The sequence below is a fragment of the Beta vulgaris genome, chromosome 9 (genome assembly GCF_026745355.1).
Source record: "Beta vulgaris subsp. vulgaris cultivar EL10 chromosome 9, EL10.2, whole genome shotgun sequence".
Taxonomy (NCBI): domain Eukaryota; kingdom Viridiplantae; phylum Streptophyta; class Magnoliopsida; order Caryophyllales; family Amaranthaceae; genus Beta; species Beta vulgaris.
In genome coordinates this window covers 38,809,758-38,815,044 of record NC_079210.1, presented here as the reverse complement: position 1 = coordinate 38,815,044, position 5,287 = coordinate 38,809,758, and the positions used below count along the sequence as shown (strand labels likewise).

At 37.6% G+C, this 5,287-nt stretch overlaps 1 long non-coding RNA gene across 1 annotated transcript; it reads right to left on the bottom strand.

Annotated features, from left to right (window-relative positions):
* Positions 1-2,963: 2,963 nt before the first annotated feature.
* Positions 2,964-3,623, bottom strand: LOC104903720 (uncharacterized). Its single transcript, XR_791529.4, has 2 exons — positions 3,369-3,623; positions 2,964-3,246 (listed from the first exon to the last, which is right to left on the bottom strand). It is a non-coding gene; the product is annotated as an uncharacterized LOC104903720 (long non-coding RNA).
* Between the last annotated feature and the right edge of the window lie 1,664 nt (positions 3,624-5,287).

Sequence of the window (5,287 nt, the reverse complement as noted above, 5' to 3'; positions counted from 1 at the left end):
CTAGGAAAAGGTTTCCTTATTTGTCTAGCAGTTGGACAAATGGTACAAATAGTATCATGTAGAAGAGACTTTGCATTACAGTTAGGTAGAGCAATGTTGATTTGATCAAATGGTAGATGACCAAGCCTGAGATGCCGTAATTTGGCAATATCAACAACAGAGAAACAACTTCTTGTGGGAGCAACAGGAAGAAATGAAACATAGGAGTCAGCAACATTGTATAAGCCACCTTGGAGATTACCAAGAAGCAGGGAGTGACCTTTCTGAGAAGGGTCCCGAATAAAACACTTGTCATGGGTGAAGAATATGTGGCAATTCAAATGTCTACATAATTTATGCACTGAAATTAAGTTGAATTGAAAATCAGGCACATATAAAACATTATGTAGAGTAACATTCTGATTCAAGATAACAGATCCAATGTGCTGTACAGAAACTTGCCTACCATCTGGAATGGTGATAGTGTGTCGAGGACCAGACACAGGAGAATAAGAGTGAAACCATGAGATGTTAGTGCATATATGGTCTGATGATCCACTATCCAGCAACCAACTAGTATGTAAACAAGAAATAAAACATTGTTTACCTGCCATCATAGCATGACTAGTTTCAGGTTCTACTTCACTTGCAAGACTGGAAGGAGACAATGGAGATGATTTAGCAATGACAGCAAATGGTTATATTATTCAACTAAAATCATCTGTGGAGTGACATTAGCACCATGAGAAGTAACACAGCACCATGAGAAGTAGTTACAGATGTTGTAACCTTCCTATCTTTTGGCTTGTAACCAGGAGGATACCCATGTAGTTTAAAGCATCTATCCACACTGTGACCAGGTACTTTACAATGAGTACTGTAGTAGTTAGCTCCTGGTCTTTTAGAATCAATTTGGGGTCTATTGCCAAAGGAAGGTTTCTGTTGTGAAGAATAGGCAGGTTTGTATCTGTTTTTATCAGCCACAAAAGCTAAAGATTCAGTGTTGGTAGAAATTTGTGTCAACTCCTTGTGTCTTTCTTCCTGAGCAAAGATCCTATAAGCTTGTGAAAGCTTTGGAAGAGGTTGTGTCATCAAGATATTACCTCTAATAGTAGAGAATGTATCATTTAGTTTCATCATGAACTGGATGAGTTTATGCTCTTGTTCTCTAATGTGAAACTTCTGTGTTAAACCACAAGTACATTTATTACAGGTGCAGTAAGGCATAGGATTGGCATCATGTAATTCATCCCAAAGAGTCTTCATTAATGTGTAAAATTCTGTCACATTCATAGAACCTTGAAAAGTATCTGCTAGTTTTTGTTCTAGAGAGTAAACCTAAGTCATTGAAGACTGACCAAACCTATCCTCTATGTCTTTCCAGATTACAGAGGCAGTAGTGAAGAACAATACACTTTTCTTGATAGTGTTATCAAGGTTAGTATGTAACCAAGAGATAACCAAATTGTTACAACGTTCCCAAGCCTTATACTCAAGTGTTTCAACACTAGGAATAGCAATACTGCCATCTACAAATTTTAATTTGTTTTTAGTCGACAACATGATCAACATAGATCGTTTCAAATCATTGTAACCTGTTCCATTGAACTTTACTGACACTATTTGACTAACATTTGTATCAGAAGGATGAATATAGAAAATACTTGAAGGATCTTGATTTGGAGGTAAGATATTAGATGTAAGAGAAGTAGCAGATTCAACCATAGCAACAGATGAATCAGAAAAGAAGAAACAAAGGAATAATTTCAGGTTTTGAACAGGAAATGATTGGAAATCATAAAGAAAAGATTCAACAAGATTGTTAAGCAGAATCTTAACAAATTTCAGATCAGATGTGCAGATTTCAGAACAAGAATCAAGAGAATTTCAGGCAATATATGCGGAATTTCAGAGAAAATTTATGCAGAAACTCAATCAATCAAAGGATCGCAGAATTCAAAGATTGAAAATGCAATTAATGATTTCAGAAAGAAGATTAAGATCACCTCAGTGTTTTGAAGATTTTATCAAAACATTTTCACCTTAAACTGATGAATTTCAGGAACGAAGAACAGCTACCTCCATTACAGGTGAGTCCAGTGAAAAATGAGCTAAGAATTCACAAATTCCTGCTTTGATACCATGATGAGATTGAGAGAGTTTGAAAATATAGAAAGATTACAGAGAGAATGAGAATTATAGAGAGAGGTTTTGTATTATTATTATGAATCTTAGTTAACCATTTATAGAGGAGAAAAGGACTATTTATACATCATGAATAACAGAATAAGATAGTGTAATAACAAACTATCTAATGCAAATAACTAACTACATAGTTAGTTATAGTTTGTTAGTCATTAGGTGATGTGGCATCCTTTTGTATATTCCTATCTCCAATAGGACATGAACAATCCCAATAATTATAAAAAACCCCCACTATATTAATAAGTATTCCAAACAATTATACGTAACCTCTAATATATTAATTAGCAGCCTTAAAATACAATAATTAATCTATATATGGACTAATAACTATTTCATTAACTAGGGCTTCGTTTGGTAGGGCGTAAAACGTTTTCCCGGAAAACTGTTTTCCTCTATTTTCAGTTTTACATTGTTTGGTTGGCAAAAGAGTGTAAAACCATTTTTCCTTGGGGTAAAATTACTCTCCCAAGGATGGAAAACCATTTTCCTTTCAAAATGAAGGGAAAACTATTTTCCTTCTCTCTTTGTACACTCTCTCACTACCTCCTTACTTTCCCTTTCATTTCATCATTTTTTTTACATCGAACCAAACAACGGAAAACTAAATTTGGAATTGTGTTTTCCATTGTAAATTGTTTTCCATGAAAATCATTTTACACTGAAAAAATTTTACGCCCTACCAAACGGAGCGTAATAGTGTGGCCGAGCACGTATAAAATTTTGTGAAGAATAAGAGAATTACTTGGCTAAAAAAGTGGGGACACTCACAAAGAAAATCATAACACCGTGTAATTTACAATAACATTTATTTGAACGGTTTATTATTAGGATTTAGAACCAGAACAAACATATGCGCACAGATGCACTAGTATATAGTAGTATATATTGGGATTACACAAGCTAACAAACTGTTTATTCATGGATATCATTATTTCCGCCTTCAGGGAGTAGTCACAACTGCAGGGGGAGGTGGCGGATCTTCTACTGGAAAAGCACAGCAACCGCAGCAAACACCGGGAGGTGCAGGGGTGCAACACACACACGCTGGGCATACATTAGGCCCTGCATTATTTCGAAAAAATATATCAAGAGAAATTATTAGTAACGCAAAAGTCTGTCTAATTTTTTCTTGCAAAAATACATCAGAATAGACAAATGAGATAAAGAGAGAGAAGAAAAAATACTTGGAGGAGGAGGAGGAGGAGGAGGAGGAGACCGCGCTGGTTTTCCATATCGCGCTTGGCATGGTACCGTGGAGGATAAAACGACGATACAGATGATCATAAGAGTGACCAATTTTGGGATACATTTCGTGGACTTGATGATTGCCATCTTTTGCTAAGTGTTTGTTCCAAATAGTAATGGATGATTTTTCACTTCTCTTTTGTGCTTTATATAGTAGAGAAAAATGAAAGGATAACTTTTAGATTCACGGTATATCAAATCTAATCTATGTCACTAATATAGCTGTAATGGTTGAATGAACATTTTGAATTGACTTGTGTACGGACGTGATGCCTTTAAGATTAGCATAATAAAGAAATTAATTAACGCATCGATATGGTTGACTTTATTATAAGGTTTGATGTAATACAACGAACCATCACGATCCACGAACGTTGATTTCTGACAGTACCGCTATATTACTTCGGTTTACTATATTATTTGGGCTTGTATTTAATTTATCTTTGACAAAGCACGTAGAATTCAACTTGCCTACACGATTGCAACTTTGAAGTGTTCATGGGTTGCTACAGAATAAATAATTAAGTAATTGATAAGAAGAAAAAATTGTATTGTTTCTTAACACTTTCACGTAAAGATGTTGACATTTCATTATAAAAGATTCATAAATTGAAGCAAAGTATTTAATTTAAAAATGATTTCAAGTGGATTTTTAACTTGGAGGATAATGTGACTGGGTTTTTGTTTAGAAATTGGTTATACAAACTTGGGGTGCTCGAATTTCAAAAGGACAAAAAAAGGACAGACCGAAATTTAGTCCTCCTTACTATTACAACGTATTTGATTAACTAGGATAAGATTTATAGTAATTGTTCCTTTTATTCGTATTGAATTTAGTATATTTTGAATATATATATATATATATACATCAGTACATAATAATGTTAACCTCAGAGAAATTCACACGAATTCTAATATGGTACGGTTAAGCTTTGGAAATTCAAATTAAACTTTTTGTTAACGCTTGTGCGCCAATATATGAGCTTGTAAGGATTAATCTTACATCAATGTGTAAGCCTGTTATTAGAAACTTTTATAAGTTTGTCTTTTATATATAAACATATAAAAATAGATACTCTTCCTCAAAATTTTGTAACACCATCAAAAGCCATCATAATAAAAAGAGGGAGCTAGTAGGCAAGAATCCTTTTAATATTGGAAAATTTGTGAAAACAAACCTAGTATCATTTTCTGGTGTTGACCATAGAATTTCCGACGTTGACCACCTCTAGCCACCACTACCAACACCTGCGCCTAGACCTAAGCATGGGTCGGGTCGGGCCTGTTCATAGGCTCGGCTCGCGGGCTTAAAGAAATGGCGGGTCGGGCGGTCCCGAGCCCGTGAGTGGCAGGCCGTGCCAGGCGGGGCTTGAAATTTTCAGATTTTTTCCATGGCCCGGCCTAGGTCCACGGGCCCACATGTCGGGCTCGTGCCTCCTGCGGGCTGGCCCATGTTTTATTTTTTTTGGATATTTGACAGTTTTAGGCTAAAACCCAAAGGAAAGGAGCGTTCGGCCCGCGGGTTGGTCCAGGGGCCATCTAGGCGGGCTCATCCCAGTGCGGGCCTAAAATGAATTTTCTTGACTGTGACAGGCTCGCACCCACGTAGCGGACAGTGGACTGGGACTTGAACGGGCTCGTGCCGGGCCGGGCCCAAATTGTGCCGCGTGCTAGTCCGGCCCATGCCCCCCTCTACCTGCGCCCAACCCCCCACCCACCCCTGCAACCCCCACTTCACCCCTAGCCCAGCCCCCACAACTTGCAGCCCACCCTGCCCCAACCAACATCCCCCCAACCCCCTCTCCTCTCCTTTCAGCCACCCCCCCCACGCACCGCAACCCACCCATCCCCCCCCCCA